At 40.0% G+C, this 23,726-nt stretch overlaps 1 protein-coding gene across 3 annotated transcripts in view; it reads right to left on the bottom strand.

The window, feature by feature from the left end:
• SGMS1 (sphingomyelin synthase 1) overlaps positions 1 to 23,726 on the bottom strand; it is a 310,623-nt gene that overhangs the window by 257,542 nt on the left and 29,355 nt on the right. For all 3 annotated transcript variants that reach the window (XM_036924032.2, XM_036924033.2, XM_036924034.2), the window contains exon 2: positions 21,668 to 21,762. The gene's annotated coding sequence lies outside the window, so the exon portion shown is untranslated. The remainder of the gene's footprint in view (positions 1 to 21,667; positions 21,763 to 23,726) is intronic.

The following is a 23,726-nucleotide window of genomic DNA, read 5'->3' as shown; positions in this document are numbered from 1 at the left end:
ATTCAGTTTAACAAATCTTTATTAAAGGCCTCTGTGTATAAGGCATTATGCTATGCATTTACAGCTAAACTTACAAAGAGTGGAGACACTTCACTTCAAATTCAACTGAAAATTAATGCTTTAAAATTTTATTTTTAAATGTAAAAAACAAAAGTAATTATTTTGTGAACACTCTGGGGTGTATACAATATATTCTAGTGGTACAAAGACTTCTGTTCTCAAATTTCTCTCTGAATTGTAAACAAAGACTGGATTATTAAATTCCTTATCATTTAATTCAGTTTAACAAATCTTTATTAAAGGCCTCTGTGTATAAGGCATTATGCTATGCATTTACAGCTAAACTTACAAAGAGTGGAGACACTTCACTTCAAATTCAACTGAAAATTAATGCTTTAAAATTTTATTTTTAAATGTAAAAAACAAAAGTAATTATTTTGTGAACACTCTGGGGTGTATACAATATATTCTAGTGGTACAAAACCAAAAGATTTCAAAGTGGCAACCTATGGCTCAAATGCAAACAACAGACAAGTTCCATTTGACCCTCTCAGTGTTAGTGTTATTTAAGGGTTTCATCATTTACTTAAAACTCTGGATTTCTAGGAAAAGGGAAAGATCTGACCCACACACACACACCTGGGCCGCCATCAACACACATAGAGCAGTATAGAGCAGGTTCCAACAATACCTGCTCCTGTGATAAGGGGCACACAGCTCTCCAGCGTGTCACAAGGCCCAACCTCTGTTATTACTTAATATACAATCCATGTGGCCAGTTTATGCTACCTTCCTGGCTGAAAGAGGCATTGAAGCTTGGGATTCTTGTTTCAGATCTATCGCAAAGTGAGCTTTAAAAAACAGACACACACACTTACTGCAATTGCCTCAAAATTTCCTTTAACTACAGAGGAAAAAAGGCAGAAAGCATCCCTCCCCACTTCACCAAACAATTTCCTGGATTTTAGATTTTCAAGAAATGTTAAAGGTCTAAGCTGCTTATCTCTTATTTCATCACTGTATTTTGTTTTCAGGCAATGATAAAATGTTGTTATGCCTCCCCGCTTCATTCATATTGCCACCTTTCAGGTATGGGGAGGGATCTGAAAACATTTGTCTGGTTCATTAGAGAAAAAGCAGGTGGGATAAAGAACCTCATGATTTTTTAAACACTTTTGTCTTGACCATCACATTTCTAAAATGTATCAAGCATCCTAATTATATAAGCAAAAGGCATCTGGTGCTATGAGAGCAATATTTTTAACTAGCTATATGTATATATTTGTATTTCTTTCAAATTTCCTTTTCTTCCCATTAAAAGAAGGCAGATAAAATTTCTCACACTTTTTATTCTTACATAGCACCGAAAAGAGCTTGAAAATAATAGCCACTGAAGTGTTTAGTGACTGTTGAATGAAGAAATAAAGAGAAACACATACATGAAAGAACAGAATGACGTTATTTTTGAGCCAGAGGGAGGCCAGGGGTGCCTTGCCGTCTACTGTGCAGGGCCTCCAGCTGTCTGGCCTTCCCCCCTTTGCTCTCACACCATCAGAACTCCCATCACTGCCATCCGACTCAATTCCCAGACTCATCTTCCTAAACCTTTACTGAAAGTCAAGGTTGGTTTAAAAAACCAACACCACACAACTTACACTGACATTCCTGTGATTACTTTTCCCTACAATAAGGGAAAATAATCTACAATGCACTGAAGTGTGACTTCTTTGACCCAAAGAAACAAGGGTTCTAAGTGCTGGCTGGGGCACCTACAGATGTAGTTAATGGTGTGCACTGGAAGTCTGGGTTTTTGGGGAAGGAATGAACAGTAAGGATGCCAGGGAATAGCAGGGACACAACACAGCACAAAAAGCACAGATTTTGGAGTCTGTGGGGTTTTTCCTAGCCAGGAGGCAACAAAACATGGTAGTTAAAAGTATAGACTTTGGAGTCAGATGCATGTGGTGTCAGTGCTGACTCAGCCACTGTCATGCACCCTGGACAGGCAGATGGACCTCCCAGAGTCTTGACGGCCCCTCCAAAGGTACTGGAGCAGTCCCCACCACACGAGGCTGGAGGGAGAGCCTGCGGGATGGCATCCGGCACCCAGGTGCCACAACAGCGGCGATAGGGGCTCATCTTCTCCAGGGCTCTTTTTCAAGGTTTTCTACTGACCTAAGAATTTATGGTTACATTTCTTAAAACAATTTTACACTGGCAAAGCACGGTAAACTGTGGACCCTCCAGGAGAAAGATGCCATGAAAACTGTGGAAAACTTTTCTAGGCTTCTTGGCTTCTCATCTCCAGAAGGAAGTTCAGAAAGTGGAAGGTGGTATCTCCATGGCCTTCACTATCCGAGCCAGCCTTCCTCCCTTGCAGAAAGAGTCAAGCAAGAAACATCTCATAGTCTTTGTCCCTCAAGAGCAAAGGTAGTAAAGTACTAGAACTCAATTACATAAAATCACTGGGCATAACAGAAACCCTCTTCCAGTAAGTCTGTTATTAAGCCTCAGGTTAATCCTTAGAATGTTAATGATTCAAAGAAAATGGGCACTCCTTGTGAACTTCAACTGTTCTGAATGCATTTTTTTTTAATCCTGAAAAAAATTAACATAATCTGGACCCTTACACATACAGTCAGTGCCCCTGCATTATACATGAAATTCTTTTAAATAGTGAGAGTAAACGCCCAATGTGTGGGCAGAGTGATGTCTGTGCTACTGCTCTGTATCTGTGGTCCCAGCTAGAGTCCTAACATCATATTGCAGACCCTTCAATTCTCTGCTATTTTGAAAAAGGGTGAAAGAAAGTAATTGCCTGTGATCCTCTGGACAAGCTAACTGACAAAATAAAAGTCTTTGCCACTGGCAAGTATTTCATCAAGTCCAACTGCACACACCAGTTATCTCTTTCTGGCCAAGGCTCTGATCAAATTATTGACAAAAACTGGAAAACTAATGGCTGCCTAATCAATTCAGTTTGTTTTATAAACAAATCCTCTCTCCCTTCGTGTCCATGGAGAGAAAAGTAAACCTAAGAAGATAAAGAGATTAAGAAAATCTTCATGAGGCCACTCTGCCAGTGCCCAGGCAACGTACATTCCCTGCCCAGAGAAATGTCATGTCCATTTTCATACTTTAAGACTTTAAGAGAATATGGTGAACATTAAGAAAAGATAAAGGCTTAAGAGTCATAAGAATAAGAACTAAGAAAAGCAAATTAGACCCCGGAAGCAATTCAAACAAAGCCTGGAATCTTCTCCATTTCCCTACAGCGAGCCCTGCTGCATCCAGGAGGGACACCATACAGTGCCCAGCACATCACAATACTTGGGTACTATATACAATAGTACAATAATAACATCTGCTGTGTATATTAGCACCTACTATGTGCCAGGTACTGTACTAAGCATGATACATAGTGTACATGTATATGAGTGCATATACATAACATAGATATAAAACTCACATATATACATATATACATGACCTCATTTTACCCTTTAAATCACCCTGAGCAAATGACATCTCCATTTTACAGATGAGAAAACTAGAGTTTAGAAGGTTAAGCAACTTTCCCACAGTCACAGCCAAGAAGCTAGAATCTGTACCCAGATCTGTCTTGTATGATTCAAAACTTGGGCTCTAATATACCGTATCACCAAAGAAGGTTCTAACGACAACTAACAACCATACAGAAAGTGAGAGAGAATCTTCCACCACACATTTTGTAAAAGTTCTAATCACAGGGCCAGCCAGCATCTCTTTACCAGAAACAGAACTGCAAGGGGCATTTCCACCAGCTGACCACACTGTGCTCTGCCAGATCGAGGCTGTGGGAGACAGCCCCACTTCCAAGGTTCATGTCCTCTCTTCTAGGTGAAATGAAGCAACTCCTGAAACTACTACCAACGCATTAGGTTTGTAACCAAGGTTACTGGAGTACTCCATCATACAGGGTTTCCCAAATAACTGGGGTATCAAAGTCTGTGCAGCCTCCTTTTGTGTGTAGGGGGAGAGGTAGTGAAGGGGTGAGCCCCCCATCCACTGCCTGTACCCCAACATTCTCATTTCCCAAAACAATAGAGAAAATATTCACAATTCCTTGCCCATAAAACGACAGAATTCCCTTGCTTCAATTGTGTTCTGTGGCACTCTGAAGGTCTCTTCACGAGTGGGTGGGGGTGGAAGGAGAGGCAGGTGGCAGGAGGGACCCTCCCCCAGAGCAGCATCACAGTCATTTATTTGCACAGTGGGTTTTTGCAAAAAAAATGTATTTGAAGAGCAGGTTCCACTGCTAAAACTATATTTTATGATCTCGCCACAATTATTAGGAAACACAGTACTGCGAAGATACCTAGTTATCTGTTAATTTTTTAGACTAAATATAAATAAGTTGTGAATGTCTGCCAGATCTTGAAAGAGATCCTGTTTTCCTTTAACTTCTCTACTTTCTCTACAATCTCTTGTGCTATTCCCTACTCTTCCCTCTCTCTTACTACATATAGTAGTGAAATAAACTACAGGACCTGCCTCCATGACTAAAACAGAACACAGACCAGCGTTTTTAACACTAGGAGAGAAGCCTCCAGAAGACCTCCCACCCAGTGTGGCCTTACTGAGAGCCCCACCCCCACTTAGCACTTTCGCTGGTAACACTGCGCCAGGGCCTCCTGGGCACACATTCAACCTTAAAAGCTAGGGCCCAAGCATGGGCAAAATATCTCCAATACCTTCTGAAGATTTCTCTAAGTTCTACAGGAAACCAAAAGAAAAATAAAGCAAAGTGTAACCATTCATCTCAGAAAACACATGCTCTGGTCTTCCTCGAGTTCTCTCGCTCCCAGGCCCCAGCCCCATTTCACCTCTGGTCTGAGCTCTCTTCACTAGAGCATCACCCTCGAAGGCATCAGGCCTCATCTCTTCCTTTCCTCCCACACACCCCACTTCTCATGTTAGAGACAATGGGAGTCCCCAAAGGCTTTCCCAACCAAAGCCAAGTGGGAGACGGTACCCCCACCGACTACTGAATACTCTCATTCGGCCCCAGCTTCCGGGGACACACAGGAGACACCCCAGAAGGAGGTGGGTGATGGCCATGCTGAAAGAGCTCACCCTGCAGGTGAGACCCCACCTCTTTAAACAGAAACATAGCCAGTTCATCCTCTTTATGAATCCCATGGCAAAGCTCTCAATGTGATAACCATGGCTTCTACAAAAGCCATCAGATACTGGGGTCTCATGTGAAAACCCAGCTACCTCTGACACCCCTCACCAAGGACACTGTTGGGAGCTGGTCTGAACCGCCAGCCTGATGACACAGTCCAGGAAGTCGAATGGAAGGGACTGCACAGCGGCCTTCCCAGAGGAGCAACCCCGATATCCCTCATGCCCAAAATGCCCCTCCTAATAAATTTGCTTATTTCAGTTTCAATTCAAGCTGCCCCTTCAGGGAAGAGGCCATATCCAATTCTCCCTGAAAATTTTAGGTACTGGTCCTAAAGAAAATTGGAAAAAAACCACTAATGCCCTTGTAACTACCCCCGATGATGGGAAAGTGAGACCCCATGAGTACTGGACCCAAGTTTATGGGAAAAAAGATATGGAAAATTTACCTGGGTTGAGGTTCCTTCCCCTGCCCCTTCGTGGCCTCCAAATAACATATTCAATGATTAATGGCAACAGGTGGGTACAGAGAATAAATGATATTGTGTGGTTAGCCAGCCGGAGAACAACCTGGCAAACTATAAAACAAATTAGAACAGGGCATTACCTAACTCCAGATCAGAAAAATCTCCATTGTAAGTCTTACTGAAAATGGGTCTGAGGCCATTTTTGTCCATAAAATTTGTCCCTGCCCATGAAAAAGTCATCGTGTCCTTTTAGAGAGAGCCTCATTCTTTCCTACCAGAGATGAAGAATGGGAGTATAGCTATGAAAGAATGAGGGACTTACATAAAAACAATAGAATAGTGAACTTTAGATAGTCATCTGTAAAGAAACCAAGAGTCTGGCACCTACCTAACCTTTGTGAGATTTTCTGCTCGCAATAACTAAAAACCAAGCTTACTTAGAAACAAGTTAACTGCTAAGACCTGCCAAATGATGTAATCTCATTCTCCAAACTCATGTAACCGTGCTATGTGTCAATCATATGATTAATATCTGTACTTTACTTTATGTAATCAAAGAGTATATAATCAGGCTGCTACTTTTCATTAAAGGCCAGGCTCAGCTTTTGCTAGTGTCTCTGTCCTCACGCATTCATTCAGTCGCCGACGCCGTTCATCCTTCAGGGACTCCTGGACTTGCTGGAGCTGGACTCTGGCAGGACACGGATCTTTCAGCCTCTTGAGTCCCCCTTGTCCCCACTGTCCTCTGAGCAGCCACCACAGCTGCAGCTAGAGGAACACACCCCTTTCCCAAATTTCATAAATGCCACCCTTTCTTCTCAACCCCCTCCAAAAGCAAGGGGAGTCCCACAGTGGATAGAATATTTCATTCACACTCTGTCTGAAGAGCAATTTTTCCCACAGAGAAGAAACCAGGTAGTTAAAATTCTCAACCAGATGAGGGGACTATTCATGACAATCTCAAATGACAAATGACAAAGCTGTAGAGTCTCTCTCATGTATTTTTTTGAATCAAAACCATGTATCTCATACTTCATTTCCTGGAAGATGTCACTACCCATTACACTATAATGTATGTATGTGATCAACTTCTGCCAAGAGAATTTTGTTAAAGAATACTAATTATAATTACCACATACTAAGTGCCAGCATCACATTAGCAAGAGGACAGAAATTTAAATAATAACTGCCCTGGGGGCATATGATCTAAATCACTTGGAAACTCTAAGCATTTGGTTCTTTTTTGATTCTTTATGTAGTAATATACAAATTGTGCATAGAGCTGGGGCTTCAAGCCCTGGGCATGAACTAGCTCTAGCAAGCTCAGAAAAGGGGTCGTTTCTACAAAGAGCAGTTGTAGTTCTCCTTTTTAATAAAAAGAGGCTTATTTTCCTTTGCTTAGTCTCAGAAAAGTCCTGCAGAGGACTCAGGCTGCTTCAGTTAAGCTGAGGGTAACCAAGGAAACATTTTGCTCGCATGGGGCTAGAGCTTTAAAAGCAGAAGCATGGCAGAAGCGGCAACTCTGATAACCAACAAGGATGACAAAGCTCAGGAGAGGCAGGCTGTTTGCCAGCTCACCTGTCACCATCTGCAGGGTTCCCTCTCACCATTAAAGACTCTGGTCTCTGCCTGCTAAGTAAGCTCACTGCTAAGTGAGTTCACTTCACTATCATATCCACTAAGACACAAGGAGACAGATTTGGAAAGCATGAGGGAAGAGAGAAATACTGAGAAAGGAGTTGCTAATTTAATTAAAAGGGTCCCTTCCAAACATACAAGAGTTCATAATTTATTTATAGGAATTTTTTCAAACACCTCCCCAAACCACCAGGCACCTCTGCAGTACTGCGCTCTGTATTCATTTTAATTCAACCACAGGCAATAACTAGAAATACCCCTAGATTGTTGGGGTAAACATAGAAACCCATGAATCTGATTTCCTCAAAGGTTTCTAGAGTAACAAAAGGCCAATGCTTTTAAGGTTTCTAGAGTAACAAAAGGCCAATACTTTTACGTGGAAAGCAATTTTCTTGAATCTGCACACAGCCTTGCACAAAAAGCAAAGTATCTTGGGCAAGCTTCCACAGCAATCAGCATGCAAGCAGAGAGTTTCTCCTTTCCTTTCACAGTGGTGAAGTTAGAGCTATTGAAGAGCTGTTACTGCATGGAACTGAAGTCTTCTAAAGAGAACTTCTGTTACATAATCACCACCAGGGCCAGGAACGACCATCTTGGTGACCCTGCCATGACCCTGCACTCCTCTGAGGGGCTGTGCTCCAGGGGCCAGGAAGGAAGCATGGGTATCTGACAGAGGACACATCCATCCAATGTGCAGAGAGGACGGAAGCAAACTGAATTTATCACCAGAAGGAGCACATTATGAAACAAGTTGAGGTCAGTTGGCCCATATTAAAAGAACCATACTGCCCTCCTAAAAATGGCTTAAAGTTGCAGAGACCTGCGATCAGAATAATGGTAAGTTTTTTACAATAGTTTTTTTTTATCCTACTTGCTGACAATCTGAGCTTGAATGCTTTACTGAAGCATTTACTAGGGATCAAAATCACAAATACAGCCTTGTTCCCTATGCAGTATTTATGTGCAATCTCTCTGGCCTAAAGGAATGCCCTTTGTGGGTGGTCAAGGACAAATGGCATTAAAGCCTATTATTCGGCTTTTCACGTAAGAAAGGCTTAATGTGTCTGCTGCACTTTAATCTAAGGATTATACACTTACCCTCAGAAAATTCCTTTTAGAAATATCAATAAGGATCCTTTTTTTTTTTTAAGGATTGTTTTTTATACCAAAGCCCAGTTATTTATAAATATTGTTATTTTCATCTGAGATGAAAGCTTTTAACTAAGAAAAACAGGCAGCTGCTGCAGAGTTAACAAGAAAGCCAAGATCTCTGTTCAGACCATCTAAATATACATTATACCTTAAAAAAAAATGAAAGAACACCAGCTAAGGCTTGCCACTGCCGGTATGTGTCTGACCAAAAATCAACACTACAAAATCCTGCCCTGGATTTTCTTTTTAAGACTTTTATATTGACTGCCAGACGTGGATGAACATACACATTTAGTTCCTCTATCACCTAAAACCCCCAAACAATAACAATTATTGCTCTTTAAAGGCATAAATCCACAAGGACAAAGGTTAACAAGTTTAAATTTTTTAAAGCTGGAAATCGAATGTAAGATGGCAACTGACTTACCAGACCCAAAGAAGCTCATTATTAATCATGAACAAACATTCAAAGATCATCAGACATATAAAGAAGGTATCTAACATTAAAGACAGAAGCAAATAGGAAAAGAAGCAACTTAACAAAATTATGCAGAAAAAAAAGCTTCAAAAAGAAAAAAGTTATCATTAATCTCCTCAGAGAGCTAAGAGAAAAATACTCTATCATAAAATAACAAGATTCTGTAAGACAGAAGCATTCAGATAACAACCATCTAAAAAAAAAGCTGTCAGAAAATAAAAACATGGTAACAGACATGAAAACTTTAATAAAAAGATTAGAAAATGAAGTTGAAAAATATTCTGAGAAAATAGCTTAAAGGCATAGGCAGAAGACAGAAGAAAAGATAAAGACAGTCATAGGACAAGTCAATCAACATCTAATAGGAATTTCAGAAGGAAAGATCAGAGAAGGGAGGAGAGAAATCAGTAATGATAAACTTCAAGAAAATTTCTTAAACATGAGTTCCCTACTTGAAAGTGCCCATTTGGCTCTCAGTACAATAAATGAAAACAGACCTTCCCCACTTAGGACTGACATTTCAGAACAATGAAGAGTCCAAGAGAATGAGCAAGAAAAACCAGTCGCCTACACTTAGTATACATTAGTACACCACCTGATGACTTACAGAATACTTTACTGTGTGTCTAATGATCTACCTTTTCAAAAACTCTGCAGATTAAGTTTTCTCCTTTATACAGACTTGGAAAAACACTCAGGAAATTAACTTGACTGAAGCAATACAGAACAAGATAGGAAAGTGTGGCATGCACAAGATGTGTTGGAGATTTAAGATCTGGTTGATCTTAATGATGTGGAGAGGCATCTAGAGAGAGATGAGCCAAATCAATTTTGGAGCTCAGTGGTTCTCAAACTTGAGTATGTACAAGAATTATCTGGAGGTATATGAGGTATCTAGGTATCTAAAATAGTCAAATTCATAGAGGCAGAAAGTAGAATGGTGGTTACCAGGTGCTGGGGGCAGCAGGAAAGGGAGAGTTGTTGTTTGGTGCATATAGAGTTCCAGATTTGCAAGGTGAAAAGTTCTGGAGATTTTTCATAACAAAGTGAATATACTTAACACTATGGAACTGTACACTCAGAAACGGTTAAGATGGTAAATTAAATGTTATGTTAAAAATCACATGGAGGGCTTGTTAAAACAATGATTACTAGGCTTCACCCAATTAAGTACCTACTCAGTGGGTCCAAGTGGGACCAAAGAATTTCTACTTCTAACAAGTTACCAGGTGATGCTAATGGCATTGTTCTGGAACCAATTCTAAGAACCACTGTTCTAGTTCAAAGGCTTTCAGTCCTGAACACACAGTACCTTCTCCTGAGACCCTAGACCAAGTAAATAAGAAAATGGAGCAGGGGGTGTACCTTGACACAGAGCACTTTTAAAGTCCTCAGGGTAACTCCAGCACACAGGTAGTTGGAGCACCCCACCCCAGACCCCAGACCCCGGCTGGCAGCACAATGAATGTAAGTGTGCCAAGCAGGTCTGGGGCCACTCAGCCACATCTTGGCTACGGCCAGGTTTCATCATATATCAAATAGTGGATAGACTCGTTGAGAATACTAAATAGGATAATTAACAAAAGAACTCAGGGTTGTGCCTACCACATAGTGAGGAGTAATGTTACTCCTTCTGATGCTGACAATAAGTAGCAAGGTTTGACCCTGTTTTCCCAGCTATAAAATGGTGTCAGGTTAAAGACAGTGAAGAAACTATTAATATTCAATCCCAGACTACCCAGCAAGGCAAAAAACTCACAAGGAGCTAAGAACAAAGTAAGTGGAATTAAAGCTAAGAACCTACTTTGAGTCCCACAAGTATTTGGCAAACTGAGGGTCATTTCTACAGAATTAGTAGCTAATCCCTTTACTCTCTAATAGGTGGTGTTATTTGGAATATAAACATTGTTATAAAACTACGTGTTGGAACTCAATACTCAAAACACCACCACCTTCAACTAAAGGAATAATACAAGGTGGTTTGTTCAGATACAGAAGGTAATGTAAGACTCAGAGCCAAAATTCCTACATACATCTACTTGGTAAACAATCTCGTCAGAAGAAATTGCAAATGAAGACAAAGGCATGGTTCAGATAGACTGATTCATTCCAGAAATATCTGAGTGCCTCCCACATCCCAGGCACAGTGGCAGCAGGGGAGGACACGCCACTGCAGGGCAGTTTTTCATGCAGTGAAGCACGTAAATCTGGCCACGAAGCAAGCTTTGGGAGTACTACTGAATAGCACCATTTTCCTAAAAGCACTTCAGGGAGAGCCAAAATGCTGGTTTCTGTGAAATTTTCCCCTGCATTAATGGCTGCATATTTTGAAGGTGCATTATAGATTATCTGAGTCCATAGTTAAGTACAAAGAAATCATTCTTTGTCCTCAGAAAGCAATACATGCCTCCTTAGACATCTGAGTCATACCAAAGACTGAGTCCCTAGGGCAAGTATCCTTCATTAAGTCACACAATATTCTCAACATTGTAGAAAAATATTCTTAATTAGGAGAATGCTGTTTATGTCCAGATAGAACTGGCTAAAGGCCTTGGAAGCAGCATTCTGGAGTGGTCCAAGCCCTTATCGGTCAGAAATGACATCCTCACACCATACTGATAGGTTCAAATCACCTTTTGACCACAAAAAAAATCTTAGTTTCTTCTAAAGCTCAGAATACTAGAACTGATTAGATGATCAGCAAACATTTCCCAAGTGTGTGGTAATGGCTGACTATTCCAAGCATGTGCCCACTAGAATGGAACAATGCCAGTGTGAATTTCCTGAGAGTAATGTTCCCTAAATACACCTGGAGGCACTCTGTATATGGGAAGTTAAAGATCAACGTGCAGGTACAATATATAAGTAACTCAGCCCTTCTTGCACACTTAGGTACTTCCAAACAGTAACCCAACTTATGGGCATTTTTCCCTCTGCTTCTTTGAATCATTATTCATCCAAATGCCCCACAATCATTAGGCAGGTAAGGGGATGGGGAAAAAGCCAGTTGACTTGACTGTTGATGGTGCTAACCTTATAGGCCACATGACATCAGTTCGGCACCCTTGCCTGTCTAATGAAGAGGACACTGCTGGAGAGGCTGTTTCAAAGACTAATGACAATAGCAAGCAAACAGAAAGACTAGCATGATCAGGCACTGGTCTGAGTACCCTACAAATATCTATTCATTTAATCCTTCCCAGAACCCTAGGTAGATATGCTTATCCCCACTGCACAGGTGAGGAAATTGGGGCACAGAGAGATTAAGTAATTTGTCAACGTCTTGGGTGGATAATTGAATTGAGGCAGTCTGGCCCCAGGATCCATGTTCTTAAATTAGTTCTTTATCCTGCCTCTCTGGTGTTTCTTGCAGATCAAACATGGAAATACACCTGAAAATGCTTGCAAACCATAAAAAGATACATTATTTATTATTATTATCATTATTATTATTATTATTATTGGTTTGCCTCCTAGCACCCACTGACCTTCCTGGTAACTATTCTGATTTACATCTGGAGGGAACCATTTCTCACTTGTCATCAATCGATGCTTCCTCTTCAGCTGAAGTTGTGCTGCTCTCTGACTCTAGGTGTGATACACATGGCCCAGGCAATCCAATCTGGACAGGCCGGTGACCTTGGCCACACCAACCGGTCCAGGCTAGGTCCAAGGCTAAGAATGCATTTGTGCAGCACCTTGGAGGACTGCTGAAACAATGGGAAACCTGAAGCTGCAGGAGGTCTCCACCTGTAGTCCCAGAACATGCAGCCAAGGATCCTCATGACATCATGTGGATCCCCAATCAAGCCTGTCTGCAAGTCAGATCCATCTCCAGACTTTCAATTACCTGAACTGATACATTTTTTTCACTTAAGATAGTTTGAACACTGGGTTTTCTGTCACTTGAGCCCAAGAGAAATCATCCTGCTCTTCTCTCTAAAACATGTTTCGTTCTGTCAAGCTATACTCATTTGCACTTCAGTACTTTAAAATTTGAGAGACTGAGAAAGTTAATTGTAATTAGCTAATCTTGGCGAATTAAGCTCTCCTAAGGCTGGAGTTCTTGACAAAAGAACTCCATATTATATAGACAGATGATCCAGTTTTTAATGCCACAGATCAAGTGATTTAGCCTATCATTCAATTTGTTTCAGAAAACTATTTTTAACCAAAGCAGTTAAACCTGCATTTTCCAGCTTTGTAAGGTAAATAATCACGATATTTGTTTTATCTTAGTCTTCTCAATTCTCACTTTTCATTTACCCTTCAATCCAAACTATTATAAAAAATTCTAAAATGAAGAACAGGATTGAATTTTTAAAAACATTTTAAGCACAAGAAGCAGAAATTGTGAGTGGATATGTATCATTACTTCTTCATAAAGAAGAAGAACCAAACCTTACCTTTATCTACTAATTTTGGCAGCAAAACAAACCAGTATGAAAATTAACCATATTCATTAAATCACTCATTGCACCAGCTAACACTCCTTCTCTGTAGTACCTTAGACAGATCCTCACAAGAGTCTTAGGTTTCAGAGGAAACTACTGTTGGTCACCCAGATCACTGCCTCAAAATGTGGCAAGAAGAATTCCACTTGATGTCAGGTAGCTCCTAAGACAGTATGGAAACATTACCAGGACTTCATGTATTTTTGCTCCTTCAAATTATTATACACAGCTAAGTAACCATAACTACAATATCCAAACAAATGTGCAATCTCACATCTTCAAAGACCTCTCCGCCTGGGAGAAGGCAGTGCATTATGATTTATGATGGTTTACTGAGACGAGTCATCCATGCTTCCTTTTTGTCTGTCTGAGGACAGTCTCGAGGTAGGTGAAGGGCAGGCAGTCCTAGCCTAAGTGTAAACCCATAAAACATATACGAGCACATATGAAAATGCTAATTGCATTAAAGTGATATTTAAAAAGTTTCACATCCCTTAGATAAATATAAAAAATATTTCTCTATTTTCTATGTTTATTACAATGCCCTCTATAGCCTCCTGTTAAATAGAAATAAACTTTTACAAGCTCAGGTAAGCAAACAGATAAGCATACCAACAGAGAGAGATTGATTTGTTATACTACATTCCAAACTTTATTACCTTGTGTGCTGTTCTTTCTGTTGTGATTTATTATTTATTACTAAAGTAGTCTAAGATTGGAAGTCTGCTTGGCCTGCTTTTATAATCACTTAAAGTTCAGAGCCCTACCAGACATGCTGCCTGGTTTTACCACATGTAAACAATTAGGATCTTGAAACACATACTCTTCCTATGTACCTGATACTACATACTCCTATAAATGAAGTAACCATTAGATCATGTAAAATAAGCTTTTATCAAATTTATGATATAAATAAACACAGCCAATATATTAGTTTAAAATTGAAGATCCGGTATAATTCTACTTCCATATCATGCTTTTGTTTTGATTCCCAGAAAGCACAATCAAAGAATGGAACTTCAAGTTCATAGGAACCTCTTATAAAAGCCTCAGGGGCAAGAACCATGTACGACTATCACCATTTTATGCCTGATATACAATAGGCACCTGTAAATATTTTTTGGATAACTGAATGAATAAATAAAGGCATGCTAAAGATAATGGGCTCAGACTATTTCAAGACTACAGAGGTTATTAACATATGCCTTTGCTTTTATGAAGTAAAGCAGGAGTTGGCAAACTTTTTTGTACAAAGCAGATGGTAAATATTTTAGGCATTGTGGGCCATATGGCCACTGTTACTGCTCAACCCCAATCTCTTTCACAACCATTCAACTCTGCTGTTATTGCACAAAAGCAATCACAGGCAATACACAGAGGAGAGGATTGTGTCTGAATAAAACTTTATTTACAAAAATAGAGTGTGGCCATGAAAATATCCAAATCCCATGGGAACCACTTTCTTATAATGAACACTCTTCATTCCCTAAAGGTTAGAAATTGGTGGACTTTGTAAATTCAGCCAGACATGTTTCACTGGGAAAGGCATATACAGACACCTCATTTTATTGTACTTTGCTTTACCAGCACTTTGCAGCTATTGCACTTCTTACAAATTGAAGGTTTGTGGCAACCCTGTGCCAAGGAGCCTATCAGCACAAATTTCCCAACAGCATTTGCTTACTTTGTTGTCTGTGTCACATTTTGGAATTCTTCAATATTTCAAACTTTTTCATTACTACTGTATTTGTTATGGTGATCTGTGATAAGTGGTGTGGTATTACTATTGTAATTACCCTAGGGCACTATGAACGATGCCTATATAAGACAGCGAACTTCGTGTGTTCTGACTGTCCCACCAACCAGTTGTTCCTCCATCCCTCTCCCTCTTCTCCGGCCTCCCTATTTCCTGAGATACAATGATACTGAAATTAGGACAATAACCCTAAAATGGCCTCTAAATGTTCAAGTGAAAGGCAGAGTCACACATCTCTCACTTTAAATTAAGAGCTAAAATGACAAGTTTAATGAGGAAGGCATGTTGAAAACCAAGACAGGCTGACTGATAGGCCTCTTGTGACAAACAGAAGCCAAGAAGTGAATGCAAAGGAAAAGTTTTTGATGGAAATTAAAAATCCAGCCTAGTGAACACACAAATGATAAGAAAGCAAAACAGCCTTACTACTGGTATGGAGAAAGTTTGTGTGGTCTGGGTAGAAGATCAAACCAGCCACGACATTCCCTTTTAAGCCAAAGCTTGAATCCTATGAAGGCTGAGAGAGGTGACAATGCTGCAAAAAAATAAGTCTGAAGCTAATGGAGGTTGGCTCATGAGATTTAAGAAAAAGAAAAATGCAGGGTGAAGTGCTGATGCAGAAGCATAGCAAGTTATCCAGAAGAACCAGCTAAGATAATAAATGAAGTTAACTACACTAAACGCCAGATTTTCAGTGGAGACAAAACAGCCTTATACTGGAAGAAGATGACATCTAGGACTTCCATAGCTACAGAGGAAAAGTCAATGCCTGGCTCCAAAGCTTCAAAGGACAGGGTGCTGTTGTTAGGAGCTAATGCTTTCTGGTTAGTTTAAGTTGAAGCCAAGGCTTATTGACCATTCTGAAAATCCTCAGACTCTTAGGAATTTTGCTACATCTACTCTGCCTGTGCTCCATAAATGGAATAATAAGCCTGGGTGAGAGCACATCATGGTTTACTGAATATTTAAGCCCACTGTTGAAAACCCCTGCTCAGAAAAAAGATTCCCTTCAAAATGTAACTGCTCATTAACAATGCACCTGGTCACCCCAGAGCTCTGGTGGAGATGGACACTATGATTCATGTTGTTTTCATGCCTGCTAACACAATATCCATTCTCCAGCCCATGGATCAAGGAGTCATTTTAATTTTCAAGTCTTATTATTGAAGAAACACATTTCCTAAGACTATTGCTTAGATGGAAAATCATTCATTCAATGCATCTGGGCAAAATAAATTGAAACCTTCTGGAAATGATTCCAGATGCCATTAAAAACATTCATGATTCTAGGAAGAGGTCAAATATCAAGATTAATAGGAGTCTGGAAGAAGTTTATTCCAATCTTCATGGATGACTTTGAGGGATTCAAGACTTCAGTGGAGGAAGTCATTGCAGATGAGGTGGAATAACAAGAGAACTAGAATTAAAAGTGGAACCTGATAGTGTGACTTAACTGCTACAATCTCACGATAAAACTTGAATGAATGAACAAAGAAAGTGGTTTCTTTTTTTTTGTAATTGATGTATATTTGATATACAATCTTATGTTGGTTTCAAATGTTCAACACAGTGATTCAAGAGTTACCCATATTATTAAATCCTCACACCCTCTAGTCAGTTATTATCTATCATCAACATAGAAAGAAAGTGGCTTCTTGAGATGGAATCTGCTCCTGGTGAAGACTGTTGAAATGATAACAAAGGATTTAGACTACAACTTAAACATAATTGATAAAGCAGGGGCAGAGATTGAGAGGACTGACTCCAGTTTTCAAAGAAACCCACTGTGGGTAAACTGTTATCAAATAGCATCACATGTTACAAAGTAATCTTTCGTGAAAGGAAGAGTGAATCAATGGACAAACTTCATTGTCTTATTTTGAGAATTTGCCACAGCCATCCCAACCTTCAGCACCCACTACTCCAATCAGTCAGTAGCCATCAACATCAAGGTAAGACCCTCCCCCAGCAAAGTAATACTACACATTGTTGAAAATTCAGAGGATGGTTAGCATCTTTTTGCAAAATATTTTTTAATTATGGTAGTACATTGATTTTACACATAATGCTAATGCACATTTAATAGACAATAATACAGCATAAACATAATTTTATATACACTGAGAAATCAGAGAATTCATTTGACTCACTTTATTGTGATATTTGCTTTATTGCAGTGGTCTAGAATCAAACGTGCAATATCTGAGGTATGCCTCTGTGACCCTTCTCCACAGCGCCCGTCACTCCTCACTAGGCAGCCCCCCCAACTAATTTCCATCATGTTACAAGCCTAGCCCATACAAGCCTTTGAAGTTATATCCTGAATTCCATGATTCAGCTGGTTTCCAGGAATGTGGCCCATATCCATACCTGTGAATCCATAACCACAACACAGGCTCCTCAAAAGCAAGCCCATGACTTTCAATTCTTGGCCTTTCATCTCACACCTAATATCAACAACTAGCGAACTTTAAATATTCACTGATTGCCTACTGTTTGATACATTCTGCAAGGTCTCCTTGGAGGGGCTGTCTAGAGAATAATAATGGCAAAGAGGATGAGAAAACATGTGCCATCAGGGAACAAAATGAGAAGAGATGTGGTTATGGGAAAAGCAGCAGGAATCATTATAGGACTAAAAAACCACACACGTATCTCCCAACTGTGTCTCAGTCTTCTATCTGCTATTGGATTCCTGCTTCTTATCACAGCAAAAGCTGTGCAGAGATGACTGGCTATCTCGACTCAACTGTAATGAAAATAGTCTTGTTTAATCCTTATTTCTGCCAGAGGGTGTTCTGGGTGGACGAACAAAGAAAAATTACCCACATCTAATAGAATGAATAAGCTGTTCTATTCTCATACAATGGAATACTCTATAGCAATGAAAATGATCTATCTCTAACTATGTGCAACAATATAGAAGAATCTCTCTAATACATTGATGATCAGAAAATCCAGACACAAAAGAGTATAATCTGCATCTCTCACACACACACACACACACACACAGAAAAACAGGCAAAATAATTCATGCTCCTCAAAGTCAAGACAGGAGTTACCCATTGAATGGGTGGCATTTATGGGGCATGAGGCTGTGCTAGTAATGTTCTGTTTCTTGATCTGGGTGCTGATTACCTAGGTGTGTTCTGTTTGTGAAAGTCTATGATGCTGTACACTTACAATGTGTGTCTTTTCTATGTTCCATTTCAATAGGGAGTTAAAAAAAACATTACCCTAAGAAGCTTAAGTAGTCTGGGGCCAGAAAGCCAACAGAAGGCCCCACACAAGGCCCCATCCCCTTCACTTCATCAGTTCTTCAAAGCTCTGGGGCCTCACATGGAACCCCACACTGCTCCTCATCTTTTTAAAATACAACAATCCAGGGGCTGAAGAGCACAATAGCAAACTAGGCCATTTTGACATACCTGTCATCCAGTCACAGCTCCTGGAGACTGTCAGCATCTTTCAAAGAAATGTCACTGCTATCACTTTGTATTCTAAATCAGAAACAAGGAGGTAAGAAGCCTTAACTTCCCTAGATGGCTCACTTAGATAGACTTCCTTTGAAATATGCCATAACTGGGCAACTCTTGTTCCCAAGCACCCATGAAGAAATGCTTCGGTTTTGGGGGACCACTTGAGAAAGAAACTGTAAATAAAATGTGACTGAGACTACAATGCAGAACAGTCAACAGCCACCCTGCGAGAACCGCAGAGTCATAACAACAGATTGGTGGCTGGCTGTGACGTGGAACAATCACAACCATCATCAAGGCTGGACACATCTTTCAGGTTTTATATTGTTTCAATTTAGGTAGTCAAATTATGGGGCTGGAAATCATTCTGAATCTTTCTAGTGTTGGTTTTAATATAGTGAATTCAATTTGGAATTCCTAAGACCTCTGATCACATTAGATCACAGAGACTGGCCCACATGTGAATGTTGATCAGAAAGAAGGCAAGATAACCAAACTCAGCAGAGTTGCAGGATACAAAAATCAATACAAAAAAATCTGTTGCATTCTGTATACTAATGATGGAACTAGCAGAAAGAGAAATCAGGAAAACAATTCCATCAAAAAGAATAAAATATCAAGGAAAAAACCTAACCAAAGAGGGGAAAGACCTATGCCCTGAAAATTACAAGAAACTCAGGAGAAAAATTAAAGAAGACACCAATAAATGGAAATACACTCCATGCTCATGGATAGGAATAATTAATATTGTCAAAATGGCCATCCCCCCTAAAGCAATCTACACATTTAATGAAATCCCTATCAGAATACCACCGGCATTCTTCAATGAACTAGAACAAATAGTTCTAAAATTCATATGGAACCACAAAAGACCCTGAATAGCCAAAGCAATCCTGAGAAGGAAGAATAAAGGGGATTACGCTCCCCAACTTCAAGCTGTACTACAAAGCCACAGTAATCAAAACAATTTGGTACTGGCACAGGAACAGACCCATAGGTCAATGGAACAGAATAGAGAGCCCAGATATAAACCCAAGCACATATGGTCAATTAACATACGATAAAAGAGCCATGGATATACAAAAATACAAAGAAAATGTTGAAGAGAAAAGAAAACCTCTTCAACAACTGATGTTGGCAAAGCTGAACAGTTACATGTAAAAGAATGAAACCGGATTATTGTCTAACACCATACACAAAAGTAAACTCAAAACAGTTCAAAGACTTGAATGTAAGTAATAAAACCATAAAACTCTTAAAAGAAAACATAGGCAAAAATATTTTGAACATAAACATGAGCAACTTTTTCCTAAACATATCTCCTCAGGCAAGGGAAACAAAAGCAAAAATGAAAAAAATGGGACTACATCAACTTAAAAGCTGCTGTGCAGCAAAGGACACCATCAGTAGAACAAAAAGGTGACCTACAGTATGGGAGAATATATTTGTAAATGACATATCTGACAAGGGATTAATATACACAATATATAAAGAACTCATATACCTCAACACACATAAAGCAAATAACTCAAGTAAAAAATGGGTGGAGGATATGAACAGACAATTCTCCAAAGAAGAAATTCAGATGGCCAACAGGCACACTAATCATCAGGGAAATGTAAACTAAAACCACAATAAGCTATCACCTCACACCAGTCAGGATGGCCAACCTTGAAAAGACAAGGAACAACAAATGCTAGTGAGGATGCGGAGAAAGGGGAACCCTCCTACACTGCTGATGGGAATGCAAATTAGTTCAACCATTGTGGAAAGTAATATGAAGGTTCCTCAAAAAACTAAAAATAGAAATACCATTTGACCCAGGAATTCCAGTCCTAGGAATTTACCCAAAGGAAACAAGATCCCAGATTCAAAAAGACATATGCACCCCTATGTTTATTGCAGCACTATTTATAATAGTCAAGATATGGAAACAACCTAAGTGCCCATTAGTAAATGAATGGATAAAGAAGATGTGGTACATATACACAATGGAATATTACTCGGCCATAAGAAAACAAGTCCTACCATGTACAACAACATGGATAGAACTAGAGAGTATTATGCTCAGTGAGATAAGCCAGGTGGAGAAAGACAAATAGCAAATGATATCCCTCATTTGTGGAGTGTAACAACAAAGCAAAACTGAAGGAACAAAACAGCAGCAGACTCACAGACTCCAAGAAGGGACTAGCAGTTACCAAAGGGGAGGGGTGGGGGAGGGCAGGAGGGGAAGGAGGGATAAGGTGATTGAGGTACTCCTTGGTATTATGATTGGCATACATGGTGTTGGGTTGAGGGGCACGGGGAGGACAGTGTAGCACAGAAAAGACAAGTAGTGACTCTGTGGCATCTTACTTCACTGATGGACAGTGACTGCAATAGAGTGTAGGGGGACTTGATAATATGGATGAATGTAGTAACCACAATGTTTTTCATGTGATACCTTAATAAAAAAAAAAAGAAAGAAAGAAAGCAAAAGTGGTAATCAGATCCACTGACCTAACAATAAACAGCAGCCACAGTGGGGTAGAGGGCAAATGACAGGGAATGAAGAAAGCACAATAATATTCTTACACACAGCGTACACATAGGGCAAATTCTAGTCCTTTCTATTCAGATGTTTTCATATCAAAACAAATTCATACTGCATATCTGCCCATTAAATAAATGGCTATTTAAAAAGTTTTTAAAATATGATGTTATTTCTATCAGCTATGAAGGGAGCATAAATTCAAAATTACACCTTTTAATAGGAAATTATAACTCTGCTTAACTAAAGAATTCTATAGCACATAGTTTATGAATGTTCTAAAATACCTCTCAGGGGAGAACACCCTTACTTTTAGGAGCTTCCCCCCCAAGATTTTAGGTTAAAATGTATAATGTCTGCAACTTACTTTCAGATGTTTCAGCAGAAAAATGTATAAACCTGTACAGTTACACATGCAATGTGGCAAAATGCTAACTATTAAACATAGTTAGTGGATACACAGGAACTCAATGTGCATTCTTTTAACTCTTCATTATGTTTGAAAATTCTTACAATAAAAAGTTGCACAGAAATCTTCACACACCTTTCAAGTAGATGGCTATCTTCTTTCTCCTAGTTAAAAACAAATGGCCAAATATGCCCACAGCGCATTCAGGGATCATTCATGCTGCCCTCACCCTGCAAGAATAAGCAAAACAACATATTATCACCACAGACTTTTATTAATTTAATGCTACTTCAGTTGAGAAATTCTTGATACATGACAAGCCTCTGGATTAAAATACTGCTGTAGTGATTTGTTTTTTAAGCGAGGAGAAAAAAATGTGAGAATAAAAAATGATCCCATCTCATACTGAATGTGGGAACAACCAATAGTCTCATCCACTCCAGGAACTTCTGGAACAAAGGAATTCCTCAGTAAGTTTTTTTTAATACACAGCAATCTCAGGGCAATGACATAACCCAAACTTCCACTCAAATAAAAGCTGGAGCTTCTGGGACCTGAGCTTTGATTCTGGATTTCTGAGACATGCTTAGAAGGCATCAATGAATCACACCAGGTCTGCTGATCCTCCTGGAGTCCTCGCACGCAAAGGCATTCAGACCAGATCTACTACCAGATTCAACTACAGTGTTACAGGGCAAAGTGACACTATGCCTGCAAGTCATGTCCATATGCCTCCACCACACCTTACAGTACGGCGTTATCTATTACATTTGACCCTCCTCACAGCCCTGTGAGGTAACAGAGTTTATCGATTCCATTTTCTAGAGGAGGCAGCTAGGTGTCAGAGATGATGTAGGAAAAGGACATTCAAATGGAAAACAGCAGGGATGAAATTCCTACTTCGGTCTTCTGACCCCAAGCTCAAGGCTCGTCCCACCATACAGGTCGCCCCACTCCCCGCCATGGCAGGATATTCTCCTGAAACCTACCTCAGGGCCGAATGGCCCATGGCACACGCACATGCCTCTGTGGGGATGAGGAGGGGGCCTGCCATCTGCTCCCTGAGAGTGTGTTCTAATAACCATTCTTAACAGTGCCAGTAATGCTGTGATTATGATGATCATTATTATGACATTAGTAGTAATTATAATTCCCTTTTAAACACAACAGCCCTTAATGTATTTTTGACATTATATATACATACATACATACATACATATACATATCTGTATTTCATTCTTCTCCCTTCTTTCTCGAGAGCACACCACTGGCCAGGGAAGGGAAACAAGCATCACATGGCACCCCAGCCCCGGTGACTTTTATCTCAGCCACAACAAAAGGCAGTTATCACTTGCTGTTGATTTTCCTCATTTTATCACGTGCAAAATACAATGGAACATGGCACTGACATTGCTCCACCAGTGAAGAGAGAAGCATCACAAAAACCAGAGCTGGGAAGGGTGCACTGTTCCTATACGACAGCCTCAAGAGGCCCTTCATCTGCTCGTCACCAAAACCACATGCAGAGGCTTAGAGGCACTGATGCCTAACATGGAAACATGCTGGCATGCAAAAGCCCGAGGAAAGCTAGTAAGGGATGCCCTGCATCTGGTGTTCAGTCCTGTCTCTTCCACTCATTAGTTTGATTAAAAGTCGATGGAACTTCTCCAGGCCGCTTCCTCACCTGGGGGCTGGAACACCTGTTCAAAAGGATGCTGCGACCCACAAAGGAGGTGGCTGGACTCAATGCCTTATGAAACAGAGTGCTTGGACCCCAGAAATAGTCACCAAGAAGTTCTGCCATGGCCTACAAAAAGCCAAGGGGAAAAAAACGTGATGTACCACTGGAAACATCAATTCTGCTCAAAGATTTTGGTGAGGATAAACAACTGAATCAGTAATTTAAAAGTTGTTATTATTAGAACAAATATTTATTATGGAGAAGAACGCAATCATTGCATAAATTTTTAAGCTAGAACTCCCATCCTTGCTTGTCTAGTTCATTTCAGCTACACCTGTCCACATGGGAGGAGGGAAGGAGGGGTGGACTCTCTCTCCTCCTTCATTAAAAGATGGTCTTGTGAGAACATGTGGAGTTGGCAGAGATTTTAATATCACAGTAAGCCCAGGAAGCTACCAATGGCCTTGGTCTAGAGAATCTCTTCAAACTTAAGACTTCCAGATTTCTGCCAGA

The sequence above is a fragment of the Manis pentadactyla genome, chromosome 8 (assembly GCF_030020395.1).
Source record: "Manis pentadactyla isolate mManPen7 chromosome 8, mManPen7.hap1, whole genome shotgun sequence".
In the NCBI taxonomy this organism is placed as follows: domain Eukaryota; kingdom Metazoa; phylum Chordata; class Mammalia; order Pholidota; family Manidae; genus Manis; species Manis pentadactyla.
This window is presented reverse-complemented; position numbering and strand designations above follow the sequence as displayed.